General features: G+C 41.4%; 1 pseudogene; it reads right to left on the minus strand.

The window, feature by feature from the left end:
• Window positions 1-15,417: 15,417 nt before the first annotated feature.
• Window positions 15,418-16,075, minus strand: LOC132682708 (cysteine-rich PDZ-binding protein pseudogene; annotated as a pseudogene).
• Window positions 16,076-19,658: the final 3,583 nt, after the last annotated feature.

Below are 19,658 nucleotides of genomic sequence, written 5' to 3' on the forward strand. Positions count from 1 at the left end.
AGCCAGATGTCCAACTGACTGGACCACCCAGGCCCCCTTCTCTTGAAATTTTTAGACTTTAATTGCTGCATTTCTAGTATGTGATCCCTTTCCATGTTGACCATACTCTTGCTTTCCACAGAGAGATTCCTGTAGTGAGGATGGGTGGAGGGGCTGTGGGTGGGGAAGAACAAGGTATGTCCATTAAGTAAAGTATGTCCATATGTTCTTGACCATGGCTTAAGACTGACTCAGGAGAGCAAGATGCCACCACATCAATTGGAGGCAAGAGAGGACATCAATTGGAAGAACTCATTTGTGTTGCATAATGATAGTCTCAAAACACTTCAGGGGGTATAGAAGGGACCACCCCCAGAGGACTGCTGGACACATGGCATGGAGGGCTTGGAGGACTGCCCTGGGTGCCAGCCATGAGGGACACACAGGATAAATGACACCTGCTGCTATCCAACGGTGTCATTCTGAGGTGGTACTGAGGATGGAAGGGTGAGAGTTAATGCATGGCCCATACATGTGGCAGTGGACTTTGGGTAGCTCAGAACCCCAAACTTATTCTTAAGAAATATGTCACTCCAAATCAGCTTGTTAATACCATTTTAGGGGCCAGTTTTGCATGATCCCTCAGAGAAACAACGCACTGACTAGTAAGAGTGAAGTGCTTGCCTGGCTGCCACAAGTCCCAGAATCCCTTTGGGCATCTGATTGATCGCTCATTTAGGGTAGAGAATCATAGAGCACTGAGAAGGGGAGAAACAGGGACTGAGTTCTCTGTGCCCTTCTCTGGGCTTAAGGAGCCCTATCAGATGGTACTGCTGCCCTGGCTAGTCCAGGCCCTGGAGGGGACTTTGAAAATCCTAATGGGGCCATGTGAAAGAGCAGAGGCCCTTGAGGCCTGCGCCCCTTGCCTGCCTGTGTCAAAGTGTTATATTGCTCCTGCCCTTCTCCTCATTAAGATGACCATAACACCATTAGCAGAGGCAGAGGAGAGTCCTAGGCCTGTGCACACTGGGCACAGGAGGTGAGGCTGTGGTGAGTTTCGGCTTGATGGGTGTGAGAAATAAGCCCACTGACCCAATCAAAGGAGGGATGCAGAGACTTGGAGCACAGTGAAGCAAGGCTTTAATCAATGTTCTTGCAAGAGTGGGTGTCTGATGGACAGGCACACTTGGGGCAGTTACAGCAGACAATTTATCTTCTAGAAGTGGGAAGTCCCTCCCCTGATTCCTCATTGGTTGAGTACCACAGAGGTTACAGCCTTACCCGGAAGTCACCTATGTCCACGTAACGCAAAAAGTAGTCTGATTGGAACAAATGTACCTTCCTTGAGGTGACGCAGAGACTTCACTTCTTTGGGGCATGCTCATTGCAAAGCCAGTGAAAAATAAGCTCTTGAAAAATAAGCTCAAGAAAAGGAGAGGGGAAGAAGAACCAGGAAGTGAAGTGTCTAACCGTTTGGGACTCCATTGTTGCCCGGGGCGGGAGGAGGGGGGCGGTGCTGTACATATTTCTTTTCTTTTCTTTTTTTTAAATTTTTAAAAAATTTTTATTATTATTATTATTTTTTTAATATATGAAATTTATTGTCAAATTGGTTTCCATACAACACCCAGTGCTCATCCCAAAAGGTGCCCTCCTCAATACCCATCACCCACCCTCCCCTCCCTCCCACCCCCCATCAACCCTCAGTTTGTTCTCAATTTTTAACAGTCTCTTATGTTTTGGCTCTCTCCCACTCTAACCTCTTTTTTTTTTTTTTCCTTCCCTTCTCCCATGGGTTTCTGTTAAGTTTCTTAGGATCCACATAAGAGTGAAATCATATGGTATCTGTCTTTCTCTGTATGGCTTATTTCACTTAGCATCACACTCTCCAGTTCCATCCACATTGCTACAAAAGGCCATATTTCATTCTTTCTCATTGCCACGTAGTATTCCATTGTGTATATAAACCACAATTTCTTTATCCATTCATCAGTTGATGGACATTTAGGCTCTTTCCATAATTTGGCTATTGTTGAGAGTGCTGCTATAAGCATTGGGGTACAAGTGCCCCTATGCATCAGTACTCCTGTATCCCTTGGGTAAATTCCTAGCAGTGCTATTGCTGGGTCATAGGGTAGGTCTATTTTTCATTTTCCGAGGAACTTCCACACTGCTTTCCAGAGCGGCTGCACCAATTTGCATTCCCACCAACAGTGCAAGAGGGTTCCCGTTTCTCTACATCCTCTCCTCCATCCTCTCTACATCTATAGTCTCCTGATTTGTTCAACATAGTGCTGGAAGTTCTAGCATCAGCAATCAGACAACAAAAGGAAATCAAAGGCATCAAAATTGGCAAAGATGAAGTCAAGCTTTCGCTTTTTGCAGATGACATAATATTATACATGGAAAATCCGATAGACTCCACCAAAAGTCTGCTAGAACTGATACATGAATTCAGCAAAGTTGCAGGATACAAAATCAATGTACAGAAATCAGTTGCATTCTTATACACTAACAACGAAGCAACAGAAAGACAAATAAAGAAACTGATCCCATTCACAATTGCACCAAGAAGCATAAAATACCTAGGAGTAAATCTAACCAAAGATGTAAAAGATCTGTATGCTGAAAACTATAGAAAGCTTATGAAGGTAATTGAAGAAGATATAAAGAAATGGAAAGACATTCCCTGCTCATGGATTGGAAGAATAAATATTGTCAAAATGTCAATACTACCCAAAGCTATCTACACATTCAATGCAATCCCAATCAAAATTGCGCCAGCATTCTTCTTGAAACTAGAACAAGCAATCCTAAAATTCACATGGAACCACAAAAAGCCCCGAATAGCCAAAGTAATTTTGAAGAAGACCAAAGCAGGAGGCATCACAATCCCAGACTTTAGCCTCTACTACAAAGCTGTAATCATCAAGACAGCATGGTATTGGCTGTACATATTTCTAATAGTTTGTAAACTTATTGTTAACTAGACACCACAGCTTTTATTTGGTGTTTCTGGAAATGAATCATCTCACTCCTTACAATGGGCGATGATGTATGTGAGTCCTCCAAGTTTAGTCTCCTGTTTGATACTCTTTTACCAATTGATCTCTTAAAGTAAGTACTGTCCTGAAGACATTCATTTTGTTCTTAACCATACAGTCAGAACCCATAATGAGGAAAAGACATTTCTTCCATCTGCAGAAGTCTGTCCTAACCTTGGCCTTAAGGAATCTCTATGACTGGGGGGAGGAGCTTTTCTTTCTGGCTTCACCTGGAAACCTTTCATGAAATGTTTGTGGGTTTTTGTTTGTTTGCTTGTTTGTTCTTTGCTTACCTCAGGTCTTTAGACTTGGACAAGCTCTTTCACATCGGGAAATAACCCCTAGTGAGTAAGAATGTCTGTATATGTGGTGTTTGGGAGCTGTTGTAGTTATTGTTTTGTTTTTTTTGCCAATTATTCCTGTGAAATAAAGCACATTTTTGTTTGAGTATGCCTCATATTGCAGTAGGTACTGGATTCCTGATATAACAGAGGAGGAAGTGGATGCTCTTAGTGGTCTGAGCATACCAGGGTCTCACAGCAAGGGTCCGTACCCTGGCACTCACACCCTGGGATACCATACTGAGACCACACCTTGGGACTCACACCTTGAGATTACACTGAAGAGGTGCAGGATGAGACACCCCAAAATGTGCCACTTTGGCATAAAGATTATTTAGAGTTAGAAGTAATAAAAACCCAGCAGATGCATGAAAGATGCTCTGCTTCCCCCATAACCGCCTACATTTACATCGGAAAGGAGAGCCTGCAACAGGAAAAGTATTCACAGAAGCCCCCTTTACAGAAGGAACTCATCTGCATAATAGAACAACCTTGTTTTTCCAAACATCCTCTTTCACCTTCTTGCTAATGAGTTTTCTCCCCTTTTTGTCTTCAGGCCTTACCCTTCTCCTTAGCTCACGTAAACTTCTTGTTGCTTCATTGTCTTGAGATTTTATGTCTGTGTGGATTCTCCCTCTGTACACTATTAAAGTTGATTTTCTCCTGTTAATTAGTCTCATGTCAATTTGATTCTAAGTCCAGCATAGGGCAGAGGAAGGTCTTCCTCCCTGACAATACTATAGTATCACACCAAGGGATCCACACCTTTGGATCATACCTTGGGATCACATCCTGGGACCCATGCCTTGGGATCATACCCTTGGATCACACCCTAGAATCCACACCCTGGGATCACACCCCGGTAAGCCTGGTTCTCCTTTCATGCTTCTCCAGCCCACAAGTGAGTGGTGCTGCCACGAGGTTCTGAAACCTCCAGGAAATTAAGGCGCATCTTCCTGGGGTTTCAATTTTATTTGAAAATGAGGGGATGAAAGGTAAACATTTTATTTGGCAAATAACTTTAAAAGAAGCCCAAATTGCCGTCGTTTGCCCCCCACAACAGCAAACCAAGACTTAATTACAGTTTCAACCTATCCCAGGAATGTGATCTTTTAAAAGTCAATCTGAAATATACTGATTAGCACTAGTGAAATAACCTATATGATAAAAACCCTGCAGCCCCGCCTTCCCCACCAAAAAAAGAAAAAGTCCTGGCCCAAAACAATCCTTTCTTTTCTTTTGTTTATTACTTTTGCCCATCCCCCTTCCATTTTGTATAGCTCTTAGGAGCATTTCTCTACTTTCAACTCATGAATCGCTTAATAAAACCAATTAGGTTTTCAAATTTACTTGCTTGAATTTTGTTTTTTAACACCCTTCAAATACCAAAGCACGCAGAGGTATTCTATGGTGCAGAAAGCAACAAGCACAAGAGAGACCCTACTTGAGTCCAGGCCCTTCAGGCCTCACAAGGACAAGTTTCCCAAGGCTATTTCCCTTGCTTTTGTTTTGTTTTAATGTGTTTTTTTAATTCATGTAGTATAAATGTTACCACTTTAAAATGCACAATTCAGTAATTTATAGTATGTTCACAATGTTGTACAGCCACCCCCACCCTTACTCTGTTTTTAAGGGGTTTTTTGGTGAAAAAGTTTGGGAAGTGCTCTTTGCCACTTCTCCAAAGTAGAATTTGCAGCATCAGTGACAGGAGGTAGGAAAACAATTTTATTTGGTGGTGGTTGGGGGGTGCTTTGGGTATCATGGGGATGCATCTTCAGTTCCTCTCAAGTCCTTCCACTCAGGCAACTGCCCTTCTCTATTTGGGAGGCAGCCCGTTCCTTGAGTGTTCATGCTGCATTATGGATGGATTATCTCTAGAAGAAACAAGGATGGATTCTTCCTGCCGTAGAAATTACTGAATCACAAAGGACTAAGCAGCTTAGAACCTGTGGAGACTCCTGAGAGAATCGAAGAGGTTGGATTTGCTTCCGATCAGGTTTCAATGCAGAGACAGGTGTCCTGTCAATTCCCTCATTCAAGGACACATTTGTCGTGGCATTAACAAACAAAGTCAGCCTCCCCCCACAGACCATCAAAAGCCTGATCCAGTGTGAATTTGTGCCTTTCTATAATGATTTGCCTGGGATTCCAGACAGTTTAGATAATGGCCTTCCTCTCACTGTAGATGCCGTAGCTATTCCAGGGGGCCAGACTTGGTGGTTATGTCGCTTATCACTTGTCATGCAAATTCACAGGCAGACTCAACAATGGTGAGTCCCCTTGTCATTCCTGGCCGGTAGTTCGGCTGAAGGAGGACTTGGGAGTAGGAAAGCAGTCTTTGAACTTGCCTCTGATTTGGGATTTTCTCTTCTTGCCGACTCTCCTGAGATTCTTGAGTCAACTATATACTTTCTAAAAGTCATATAACAAAATCTTGTTAACTTTGGTCCTAGATTTCATGATTTGTACCCAATGCAAACTCTGAGAATTCAGTGTGTAGGAAAATGGCTCCTGCCTCTTTGAGAAATGGTAATTTACAAGGATAGGAATAACAGTAGCTATTCTTTATAGACTGCCATGTGGTAGGTGCTTTACACATATCATCTTTATTCCTTGCAACTACCTTGCAAGGTAGGAATTACCCCATGTTGACTGGGCTGCTGAGGCTAGGGGTGGTTAGTAACTGGCCCACTTTCACACAATTAGCTAGGAAGTGCTCTGACTGCAAATTTCCCAGGACCCCTCCTTCCACTTTCCTATGAACCATACTTCTAATTTGGTCTTTGTCATTGTGCAGTGAAACACCATGGGCTTTGAGTTAGACAGACAGGATTCAAATCTCAGCTCCAGTAATCACTCAATGCATGAGTCTGCAAGTCAAGTAACCTCCATGAGCCTCAGTTTCCTCAGCTGTGTTTGTGATAATGATGCTTTCGGAGGTTGTTATGGAAATGAAATGAGCTGAAACACTTCAACCTCCCCAACGTGGTATTGGTACATTGCATAGCACAGCAGGGTCTCAACAAATGATACTTTATCTTTCTTCTTTATTCATCTGTGTACCTGCCATGGCCCCTGATACAGAGTAGGTACTCAAGACATATTTATGAAAGTAAATTCAAAGGATTTTGCATGGCCTTGCTTCACAGGGACATTATGAAGTTGGACCCTCTCCAAAAGCTCCCTGAAAGAACAAAAGAAGTTTTGAAGCATGTCAAATGTACGCATGTTTAAAATCTTTAGCACGAAGCAGGAAGACAAGAATAATCCTAAAAATAACAATAGTACTACGATTCTGAAGTGAAATTCACTAGGTGGAGTGCTGTTGCTTTTTAAGAAATAGCAATAGTTGAGGATTGTTAAGTGCTCTGAAGCATAAGGGACAATAAATGTGATGAGAATGCCTCTTGGGTTTGTCGGATTGTTCAACAATGACTAGATTGGTTGGAGACAGTGCACTTTTATAAGTGTATCCTTGCTTAAGAGTAGATAAAAAATAAATACAAGATTTTTGAACGCATAACATGGGATGTTGAAAGAAGCGCATCCTCAGTGTAATACGGGGAATGGTTGGCTGACTTCCATCTTGGAGGGATTCAGGGAGGTGAGTGTATGGCAAGTGTACTACCATTCCCCAGCCGGTTCCATGACAGACATTGCTCATTGATCATGACATTCTCTCATACCTGAGTCCTAACAACAGTTAATTGGAATCTGTCCGAGTTGGCATTTAAGATCCAGCCATTTGTTGTCCCTGGCTCCAAACAAGGAGACTTTATGTCAGTTTAGTACCCAAGATTCGAAGACCACTCCTCCTCCCCAGGAAACGTCAGTTGCATCTACTTATCAGCAGGGTTGTGGTACTAAAGCTACTAGTACCTCTCAAAGTATGTCATGGAGATTTTAGTGAAGTAGTTGTTAATATTTTTCACTTCTTTTTGTAGTGAGCTTGCCCTAGAATTCAGATACAAGTCAATCTGCAGTAGATTAGAGGACGATCAAAATGAAACCATGACTCTGTATCCAGAATCATCCCTGCTCATCCTTGAAGTAAACTTGTTCTTTCCCACTTTTCTTCTCTTGGGATGGGATGTCCTAGGACATTCAGTTTTCATGTTTGTCATGTTCACCAAACCCATGTAGCACAGTGGAAATTTCTGGAAGAGCTGTATTCATCCATGGTCCTTGATGAAAACCTGGCATGGTTGTCCAAGTTTGTTTTTATTAGCTATTCTCATGCATTGGCTTTAACTAACAGTAAAATTGAGAGGGAGAGAGAGAGAGAGAGAGAGAGAGAGAGAGAGAGAGAGAGAGAGACTCCCAAGCAGGCTCCATGCTGTCAGCACAGATCCCAGTGCAGAGATATATCTCACAAACTGTGAGATTGTGACCTTAGCCGAAATTAACAGTTGGACACTCAAACGACTGAGCCACCCAGGCACCCCAAATGTTGTATTTTAATAGCAAAATATCTTTATGTTGCTGTAAAATAGACATTAAAAACATACTTATTCAGTAAGTGAATACAGTGAGTCTTGAAAATATATTATGTGCATGAAACTCAATTTGGAAAACAGTGAAGTAAGTGCCAATCTTCGTGTTCAGAAAAAGGAAAGCCAGCCTCCACGTAAGAAAGAGGATGTGAAAGGATTGCACGTAAGTGGAGAAGCCTCGCATTCAGCCTCTTTTTAGGGTTTCCACTCTACTGCAGCTTGAATCAGAGCAGAGGAAGGGAACTGGAGGGAAGGCAGCTGTGGGGTTCACAGTTGCATCTTTACTCCTTGTCTGTGCTGCCCTACTCTGCAAACCACACTCCTCAGCAGCTCTCTGAAGTTAAGCTGTCCACTGCAGAAGCCATGATCGTTCCCTTGAGACAGTCTGGCCCAAAGACTGCTGCTTTGGAAAGGCTTTTCCTCCACATCCAGGAGGGGAAATATGCTTAAAGAGAGGGGAGAGTTGAACTATTTGCCACTAACAATAATGACTAATTGACACTATGTAATCCTTCTGTGAATAGTTTCCAGCACTATTGATTAAAAGCAGAGTGGACTTAGTTTTATTTCTTTTAAAATCGTATCTTCCCTACAGCTTTCATACATACACACAATTCCCCCACTATCACCCTAATGTGGAGAAGTTATTTTAGCAAGTAGTTTCAATCAATTCAGTGTGCTAGGCATAAATTTCCTTTGTTTGTTTGTTTTTCTGCTGTTATTCTTTCAGAAGCTGAGAAATCTTCCTTTCTAGAGAGGTCTAACAAATTGATAGCTTGGTGAGAAATATGAAATAAAAAAATATTTTTTTTTTAAAGCTGACACTACTTCCTACTGTGGGCCAAGACACGCAGAGAATGACCATTATTTTGTTGTCTTTTGTACTGGCTTTGCTGATCATATTAAGACCTATTAGGAGATGCCTTTGAGATATGAGGCTCATGAGGAAATTTGCCTCCTGGAAACTTCATTTCTATATCAAGTGTCTGCAGAGTAACATTTGCACAATTGTTCTTTCAGTTCAGTTGGTTCCCAAAGTTAAGAATTTCCTGGTTTAGTATTGTGTTTAGAGACTGCCAAGATTTGCCCATTACTATTATTCACAAACAGTTATTTGCTTCTTAATGTGGCTCAATTGATACTCCCAGTTATGTGGGGGAGTGTGGAATATTGACAGCCGCCCAGAATTGCTGTGGTGGTTATGGGGAAGGCTAGATACTGTGCACTGACTCTCAGATTCTCAGGCTTTGAACCTTGCATTATACCTAGTGACATACAATGTTCTATTTAATAAGATCTTCATTTCTTCTTGAAGATCCTTGTTTCCATGTGGCATCATTTCCCTTCAGTTTGAAGAACTTTCTTTAGCATTTTTTTTTTTTTTGTAGTCAGATCTGCTGGAAATAAATACATGGTTTCCTTTTCTTGGAAAACTATATTTTGCCTTCATTTTTGAAGGATATTTGAGCTGGGTATAGACTTTTAGGTTGAGAGTTTTTCTTTCAGACCTTAGTATCACACCAATATCTTCTGGTCTCCCTTGTTTCTTTTCTTTTTTTTTAAATTTTTTAAAAAAATGTTTGTTTATTATAATTTTTTTTTGAGAGAGAGAGAGACAGACAGAGTGTGAATGGGGGAGGGGCAGTGAGAGAGAGGGACACACAGAATCTGAAGCAGGCTCCAGGCTCTGAGCTGTCAGCACAGAGCCCAATGCAGGGCTTGAACTCATGAACTGAGAGATCATAACCCGAGCTTAAGTCGGACACTTAACCGACTGAGCCACCCAGGTGCCACCCAGGTCTCCCTTGTTTCTTTTTGATATTATACTATAAGTCCCTGAGGTTTTGTTTTTGTTCAAACTTCTTTTTCTCTGTTCTTGGATAATTTCTATTGATCTGTCTTCAAGTTAACTGAGGATTTCCTGTCCTCTCCATTTTGCTTTTAAGTTCATATAATACATTTTTATAAATTTCAGAAATCATATTTTCAGTTCTAGAGTTTCTGTTCTAAAAAAATAGTTTCTACTTCTCTGCTGAGATTTCTTATCTTTTCATTCATTATAAGCACATTTTCTTTTGTGTGTTTGACCATAGTTACAATAGCTGCTTTAAAATCCTTATCTGCTATTCTATCGCTGGAGTTATTTTGAAGTTAGTCTCCCTGATTACCTTCTCTATGAATAATGGGTTATGTCCTCTACATGTTAAATAATTTTTATTCTATCCTGTGTGTTGTGAATGTTATATTTTAGAGACAGGGTTCTATTATGTTCTTCCAAATAGTGCTGATTTTGTTTGTTTATTTGTTTGTGTAAACAATTAACTTGCTTGTACTCTTACCACAAACTCTGTGTCTTGAGGGCATCTCAAATCTCCATTTAGTTTTTTATCCTAAGCCAGATGTTTACAAGTCAGCCCTGTACTTGTATAGTTCAGGGTTGAATCAGAGAGTTAGGGAAAAGTTTACATACAAAATTTGGACATTACTCCTCTCAGTCTGTTTATTCCAAGATTCCCTTCTCATTTTATGGTGGCTCTGGTTTCCCTAAACTCTGTTCTTTCATTCTTCAGGCCATAAAGAATGCAGGTTTTCTCACTGAGTTTTAGCTGCTCCATGCTGCTTGACTTTGACCTTCATTTGGGCCAGAAGCCACTAGAATGGTTTTATGCCTTTCCTTTCTTCCAAGTGTCATCTATCCTCAGAATATCCCTCTCTTTTTTTGCTCTCCAGTGGCTTCAGGTGGCTGTTTTTTATAGTTTTTTAGAGTTTATATTTGTTATCTGCAGGAGGGTTAGTCTGGCAGGAACTTTCTAAGTCATACTAGAAGTTGAGTTCCTCCAGACTAGTTTTGGTAATAATTTCTGTGCTATGCAAGAGCTCCAAGCCAGGAAAAACTGGTAGAAGCACTGCTTGTAGACCATGAAGTCTTATATACAGCATGGAACATGGGTTCATTTTCCTCACAGGTGATTTCTTTCCCATCCCTAGTGCACAATCAGTAGCACATTTCTGTTCAGTGTTTGTCGGCTAGTGAAGACAGTGTTTCCATTTTTCTTTATGTAGTGAGCTCAGTTCAAATATCTACATGCATGGGGTCTGATGCTTCTCAAAGGAGGTTAAAATATAAACCCATGATGCATGTCTAGTGGAAATCCCCTGTGGGCCATGTGGCATCAACTTCCACTCATCACTCTGGCTTTAAGTTCTTTCTTCATTTCCAGCACTTGTGGTTGCCATGCTCTAGTTTGGCTAAAGATTTTTTTAAAAAAGTTTATTCAGTTTTATCCAGCATTCCTATGTGTTTGAACTGACCATGGGGTGGGGGTAGGGTTCCCATGTCAGCTCAGCTTGCTGCCTTGATTGGGAGGCAACTGCTTAAGCTCCTGATGATTCAGGGTCCCATTTGCCTAGCTGTCTTCTCTCTGAGGTTGGGAGGAGGGGAGGCTCTCATCCAAGAGGAATACCACCCATCCAGTTCCAGACTCTGCCCAAAATCTTGGCATATGCTTCCAGGGGCTGAGACGGGGTAGCTGAGAAATGCCATCCTGTGTTTGATTTTAAAATGTTCTATACCAGATCTGCTGAACCAGTGTTCTAGGACCACACTGGGGCACCTTGCTTCTCTCCTGCTTCAGAGTGACTTTCTTCTCTCCAAGTATAGACCTTCCCCTTCTAATTTTGGAAGCAGACTTTGTTCTCTCTTATTGCTAAAGCCTTAACCTGTGTGTCATGATCCAAGCGTCAGTTGCACAGACATCTGCAATCTTTCTTCCAGATCTTCCTGCAAACAGATCTCCCTCATGGTGGTGTGCTCTGCTGTGTGACAATTCCCAAGGAGGGCATATAGTCTCCACTTCTCCCACCCTCTCCTCCCTGCTCCCTGTCCCTTCATTTCCCCCAAGGTCCTATTTTTTTCTCTATACACACAAAATGTGGTAATTAATTTTTTCCCTTCAAAGCTGTCTGAAATTTTCTTCCCTAAAGAGATTGCTGTGGGATCAGCACATTTGCTGTAGCAAGAAGGTTAACAGAAGGAATTTAATTTGCTCCTTTTCCCATGTCTTCTGGCTGGTCGGTGGAGTCATCACCTGGGATAGGCATGCCAATGGGAAGAGAGCTGAGAGCGGTCCCAGCCCTGGCCCGGGAAGAGTAGGGGTGGGGAGAAAAAGCCAGCTGATTACATAGGCAGGACATCTTGCTGGTTGTTCACCACAGCCTTAGTACAACCTTGCCTCTCTGCTCTGTCTTCCTCAACAGTCCCACTTTTTTTTAAAAAAAATATAATTTATTATCAAGTTAGCTAACATACAGTGAATACAGTGTGCTCTTGGTTTTGGGGGTAGATTCCCATAATTCATTGCTTATATACAACCCCCAGTGTTCATCCCAACAAGTAACACGTGGTTTTTTTTTTGTTTGCTTGTTTTGTTTTTACCAGCAAAAGAGAAACCAAAAGAGTAAGAGAGAGAGAGAGAGAGAACTGCTTTAAACACTTAACTCCAGCTATTTCTTGCAGACAGGGCTTCTCAAATTTCAATGAGCACAGAAATTACTTGAGGATCTTGTTAAAATTCAGATTCTGATTCAATAGGTCTGGGATGGCATTTCTAAAAAGCTCCCTGGTAATACCAAACATGCTGGTCCTTCCTTTGTCCCCGTCTGTCAGTACCAAAGTCCTACAGTTTAGAGGTATAGCCAGGAACTAACATCAAGGGGAGGGAGTCTGGGCCCTGGGGCAGAATGCCATCTGAGATTTTTCCAATACTTCATGGTCTCTGCCACAGTGGGACAATACCAGTGGAGGCAAAGAAGGAATGAGAGGGCATGACATCTTAAATTTGGGGTCTCTATCTTGGCAACAAAACTGTACTTTTATATACTTCATAAATCTGGTTTTTGCTCGGGTCTGATTTCAAAAGGGGGAGAAGTCCACACTGAGAAACAGAAATCTCTATGTGACCAGCATGTGCTATGGAACTTTACCAGTTTTAAACTCCTGTATGTACACACTTAGGCCAGTCTTAAGAAACAATTGCATCAGTTGGGAATACATCCAACTTCCAGTTACAGAAAATCTAGTGACAGTGGGGTTGACTGGTTCCACGTAATGGGAAGTCTGAATCATTGGGGATTGGGGTGTCATCTCTGACCTCTCTTTCTGTATTCCTCCAGAAGTTGGTTCTCAACCCCAGCCAGACCACTTGGGGAGCTTTTAAAAATCCCTATGCCCAGGTGACTGCCTAGAACAATTAAGTCAGAATTTCCAGGATTAGGACCTGGGCATCAATATTTACAAAACCTGCCCACGTGATTGTAATGGTTGAGAACCTCTTCTCTTGGCCTTGCTGCCACACAGCTTCCTCCAATGCTTTTCATCAGGGTCTTAACAACCTGAACTGCTTCCATTGGCTCAGTGCCTGATGGTGTTACCACCAGCATCTCCGTGATTCTCTTGGCCTTTTCAGCTTTGGTTCCCAGATGGCTGCCATGGCCTCACTCGCTCACTGTGTCTGCATTCTAGGCAGTAAGAGGGAGAAAGGGCAGAGACAGGGCTCAGACTTCCACTCACATCTCACAGCTGGAAATGTGCCATGTGGCTTCTGCTAGGACAAATGTGGCTGGATAAGTGACTATTCCAGCCTCTACAGCAGAAGCAGGCAAGAGCAAAGAGAGCTGGGAACGCTATGAGGTAAGAGAACATGTGTAGGTCTTTAAAAATGAGTGCTGTTATTGCAAACATAAAAACTACATGCTCCATACAGAAAATTTAGAAAAACAGAATAGAAGAAAATAAACTTACCGAAGTCTCGGCACTTACACTTGAGAACTGTTAATAGTGTGATGCATTTCCTTTCAGATTGTCTGTTTTCCCCATGATTCGGGTCATAGTATATTTACAATGATGAATTTTGCCCTTTCTTATAACATGAAAGGATGAGAATTTCTCCACTGGCGTGATGATTTTCTTTTTCTTTTTTTTAAATTTTTTTAATGTTTATTTATTATTGAGAAAGAGAGAGAGAGACAGAGCATGAGCATGGGAGGGGCAGAGAGAGGAGGAAACACAGAATCTGAAGCAGGCTCCAGGCTCTGAGCTGTCAGCACAGAGTCTGATGCGGGGCTTGAACTCACAAACCATGAGATTATGACCTGAATCGAAGTCAGCTGCTTAACCGCTTAACCGACAGAGCCACCCAGGTGCCCCTGCTGTGATGATTTCTTTTTTTTTTTTAATGTTTATTTATTTATTTATTTAATATATGAAATTTACTGTCAAATTGGTTTCCATACAACACCCAGTGCTCATCCCAAAAGGTGCCCTCCTCAATACCCATCACCCACGCTATCCTTCCTCCCACCCCCCATCAACCCTCAGTTTGTTCTCAGTTTTTGACAGTCTCTTATGCTTTGGCTCTCTCCCACTCTAACCTCTTTTTTTTTTTTTTCTTTTCCTTCCCCTCCCCCATGGGTTTCTGTTAAGTTTCTCAGGATCCACATAAGAGTGAAACCATATGGTATCTGTCTTTCTCTGTATGGCTTATTTCACTTAGCATGTGATGATTTCTTAAACATAATTTTATCTTCTGCATTGTATTTCACTATGCTACTGTGCTATAGTTTAACTTCTTTCCTGCTGTTAGGATTAAGAAGGGTTTTCCCCCCTTTTTCTGATGTTACAGAATTAAAAACAACCCTGCATGGAACTTCTTTGTGCCTTCCATCTTTTGCCCCTTTGTTCTATGTATTTCTTTTCTTTCTTGGGGAGGAGGGAGGGGAGAAGGTAAAAAAAAAAAAAAAAAGTTTGGTGTTTGCTCCAAAGAGCTTTTCCAAAGAGTGGTGATCCATTTGTATTACATATCATCATGGATGACCACTGTGCTCTGGGCTTTCATGACAGTTTGAATTCAAGGTAACATGTGTAATATGTTTTTCTGAAATCTGTGTTCATTTGCACCTATGCGGGGTGTTCTGTGTGCCCTTGTTCTCAGATGAAAGGTATTGGTGTTTTGGTTCCAAGAAATACAGTCTGTTTGATTTGGGTCCAGACTAATTACTAAGGACCCATTCAGCAATAATAGTCTCAAGTATTTAAATACTTAGTGAAACTGCAATGAATTGAGGGACTATTGGTTCTAAGAACTAGGCAACCAACAGGGACTGAGAGAAGAATTTTAAGTTGGACACCAAGTTCAGAGCCAAATGTCAATAATCTCACTTGTGCAATACTTATAAAGTAGAGGATAATAAGAATGATCTGAATAAGGTTAAGTAAGAAGTACATACAGAACAGGGACATCTTATTTTCCATTAAATTTGCCACCTATTCCACTTCAATAAAATGCCTGTAAGGAAAATAACAATTCAAGGTGGAAGACTCTATTGCTGTTGTTCAGAAACTTCCTGAGAGTGAAAGAATGAACACTGATCAACTTCCCTGGTTTAAACTTAACTATTTGTTTTACAACATATTATTTTGTAACTTGAACATCTATGTTATGCCTTCAAAAGTCCAAGAAGAAAGTAAAATCTTATAGAAAGACAGAAACTTCACCAATATATCTAGACAGACGTTTTCTGGTAGTTTTTGGTGTCTAAAACCTATTTTCCCCACATCATATGGATGCCCTTTTTGTAGGCACAGCCCTGCCAGGAATGAGAACCTGGGTAGTGCAGAGAACTTTTACAAATTCTCCAAGTGGAGAACTCATTCTTTCTATGTGACTGATTTCTTGCTTTTTTGAAGTCAAGGCTTTATTTTTGTTCAGCTTCTTTTTACCATTTCTGTAGTATGTGGATGTGCTTGTGTATTTGGATGTGCAAAGATACGTGTCTGGAGTGATAGCAGTATCAAGTTTCTTTTCACATTTTCTGTACACCATTCTTCTGTCGAGGACTCCCTTAGCGGCAGGACCATGGTCAGGACAATTTCCTTTGAGCAGATTCCCAGGAATGGAACTACTGGGTCTCAGAAAACGAGCCAGGTAGAGTCTTGCTGTATGTTGCCAGGGAAGCTGTCAGGGTCATTGTGATGCCAACTCTCCATGAACCTTTATCGGGTTCTCTGTGTTCTATCAGCTGTGCCCCTCTGCAGGTAGATGGGACGGTCTGTCTGCAAGAAAGCCACTGGAGGGAGGGCTCTGCCAGTCCTTGTGACAAGACAGTCACATGCACTCACTGCTGATGTTCAAAATATCTCCATCCATATTCTGACCTCCCACCCCTCAAAATGTTTGTTTACAACTGGAAGTTTTTGTTTCTCTCTCTCTCTCTCTCTCTCTCTCTCTCTCTCTCTCTGTCTCAATTATGACTTAACTCCTAAGACTTGGGCAAACACTCCCAGTATCATAAGAGGCTGGCTGGCTGGGCAGCCTGTGCCCCATAATGGTATTTTATTCACCCTCCAGTCTCACTCCATCATTCTTATCAGAGCCATTGCTATGGCAACTGTCCTCCTTCGACCATTAAGTATAGGTAGCAAAGTCCTACGTGCCTAATATGTTTGATATTTCACCTTTCAAAAAATACTTTGGGGAAATTCAAGTTGGCTTGTCAAGTAAAACAAATAAGCTTTATTATCGTCAACAAGGACTAAGGGTGGCAGCTTTGATAAGAGGGGAAGACTGGACAGGTCACAAACCTAAGACCAGTCATATCCAGCTCCACTTGAGACAAGAAAGGAATGGGAAGCCTCTCAAAGGTTGGTGGAGACTGACTCAGACCCCAGTGTTGGGGGCCCCAACCTAAGATTAGTGATAAGTTGACATAGGCCTTGGCCCAAACCCAATCTTGGGGACCTTCAGCTGCTACCACTGGAGGATTTTTACCTGCAGACAGCACTTTGGGGGCCCTGGGGTTTTCCCTGCCTTTCAGGTGGCATCACACCACAGTCCTCTCTGGACCTAGAACCCTTAAAATTTTGTACACACATGTTGCCTAGCACCCTGAGAGCTTAGCTGAGGTGAATGCGACAGCTCAGAAGGGACTTAATGTTCTCTTCCATTCCTACCATCTGTCCACCATTTACAATAGATTTGCTCTTGTTTGACATGTTTTTTAACTTGAGAATTAAAAATTGAATTTGCAGGAGTGCCTTGGGTGGCTCAGTTGGTTAAGTGTCCAATTCATGATTTCAGCTCAGGTCATGATCTCACAGTTGGTGAGATTTTGCCCCCGTGTCAGGCTCTGTGCTGACAGCACAGAACCTGCTAGGGATTCTCTCTTTCCCTCTTTCTGCCTCTCTCTCATGCTTACTCTTTCTCAAATTAATTAATTAATTAATTAATTAAAAAAATAGAATTTGCTATGTGCTGTTTTAAGCATTATGCTTGTTGGATTCATAGGCAAATATTTTTTTCTTTAAAGTTGATTTGCTCTTCCCTCCTGCCTCTTCCTTCCTTCCTTCCTTTCTTCCTTCCTTCCTTCCATTTTTCCTTCTTTCCTTTGTATGTATTTTACCTGTTTAGTGAGATTCACTCCAGCATAGTAGAAAGAGAGTGAGATGTGGAGCCATGCTTTTCTGTTAGCTATGTAGCCTTGACATAGGGTGACCAGCCGTCCTGGTTTGCTGGGAGCTGAGGTGTTCCTGGAAATGCAGGACTTTCAGTCTAAACTAAGGACAATCTTGGACAAACCAGGACAGTTGATCATCACTTGGGCAAGATTCAGCCTCACTGAGCTTTGATTTCTTTATCTGTGAAACAGGCATAATAATACTTGTCTCATGGATTATTTTGAGGATTGGAGCCAGTGTACAGAAAGTGCCTGAACCTATCTCTGAGATCTGCTAGATCTAAACAGATGATAATGATAGTAATATTAACATTTATAATTATCTGTATTTTTTTAAAGGTTCAAAATGGTGTTTCTCTAGCAGTCATTTCTGCCATCAATGCTTTCTTCTTCATTTTTAATGTCTGCTCAGGAAATGGTAGTTTATTCTGGGTATAAAATGAAAATATTGTTGAAAATTTTTGAAAAGTCTGAAAAATATAAAGAAAAAGTATTATTATATCCCTAACCAGAAGCAACCACTTTAAAAAAATTCTTTGGATCCAGGTTTACTATTCTAAACAAATGATATATATTTTTAGGCATAAATATTTATGATCATTTCCTTAGAGGAAATTTGAGAAAGGGAGATTGCTGGATTAAAGGACAAATACTTTTAGCCTTATTTTATATTAGATATAACATTATCTTTATATTCATCCAAAAATATAGGTTGACAGAACAAAGTATGTTATTTTCTATGGAAGGGACCTGTATGTTCCTTGTTTCCACACAGGACCCAGTTTTCCTTGGAAGGCTCTCTAAGGAAGAAGTCTGGTTTCTTTTAGCAACCCCTATGGTAGGGGTGGCTAAGAGATTTCATTTTATTTGGTCATTAGGTAGTAGTTGCTTTTACTATGGAGTATTGTGGTGGTATGCACACTAAGCGATCACTGTTAGAACTTTTTTTTTTTGGTATCTAAATTAAATACTTTAGTGACATTTTGTCCCCATGATATAGTATCTGGCACTCAATATTAAACAAAAGGTTTATCTTCAACTCCTAATGCTTATTTTAATGCTTATTTCATATTAATTTGAGCTATTATAAATTTTTTTTTTTAACGTTTATTTATTTTTGAGACAGGGAGAGACAGCATGAACGGGGGAGGGTCACAGAGAGAGGGAAACACAGAATCTGAAACAGGCTCCAGGCTCTGAGCTGTCAGCACAGAGCCTGACGCGGGGCTCAAACTCACGGACCGCGATTTCATGACCTGAGCTGAGGTCGGACGCCTAACTGACTGAGCCACCCAGGCGCCCCATAATTTGAGCTATTATAAAGAGAATAATCTCTTTCCTTTCTAACTGTGGATTGGTAAGTAGGAAAAATCAGCCAGGCTTCAGCTCAAGGAATGGAATAGTTCAAAAGCAGTTCTGAGGCACCTGTAAATGCCTAAGAGTTGAAAAAAATCAGATAAATTAGGGACCCTGCCGAGGATCCAGAAACATAACCAGGCGTTTGAGTGTGTGTATCTGTGAGTGTTCATTTGTGTGTGTGAGTGTGTGTGTGTGGTTGCTGACCCGTGTCTGGGAGCTTTGGGCCCCTCACTCAGACTGGTCACAGGTTGGAGGCTAGTGAGATCAAGACTGTTGGAGGGGTAGAGATGAAGCATGTAAAAGTATTAAATGCAGTACTGATGAACACAAAGAATCAATGCAAAATTAATGAAAGCATGTTGTGAATTCTTGTCGTCGATCCTTCAGGTTCACACTGCTGTTTGGCCTTGGAGTCAGGACAAGTTCGGGTTTCTGATTCCAAGCTCACTGTTCTGTCCAGTGGAAAGTGTTGGCTCTGAAATGCCAGGTGCTTTGGCAAAAACTGCGGTCATTGCAATGGTTGACCCTGTGTAATGTTCTGTGGAGGTGGGATGGGGCTGAGTATTACCCTAGAAAAAGGTGAAAGAATTGGCCATCCCATGGAGACATTGATTATACCTCCTTCCTTTTGGGCCTCAAGGTGATGACAGAGGAATACTCAGTAGTCCATAGCTTGGGATTCGCCAGGGAATTTTATGGATAACGATAGTGAGTCACATTTTATACATGTATGTTATGATTTGATTCCTTCATTTATGTCTTTGCATGAGAGTCTTCAAAATGTCCCTAATCTTGGGAAATCTAAACTCGAATAGCTCAAAATTATATAACCGAGGACAGTTTTCTACTAACCAGTTTTGTAATCCCATTGGTTTAAAGTTGAATGTTACATTTTTGCCATTTTTCTGTTTTAATTATCCATTTTCTGTGAG

Source organism: Panthera onca, chromosome C2 (assembly GCF_046562875.1).
Source record: "Panthera onca isolate mPanOnc1 chromosome C2, mPanOnc1 haplotype 2, whole genome shotgun sequence".
In the NCBI taxonomy this organism is placed as follows: Eukaryota; Metazoa; Chordata; class Mammalia; order Carnivora; family Felidae; genus Panthera; species Panthera onca.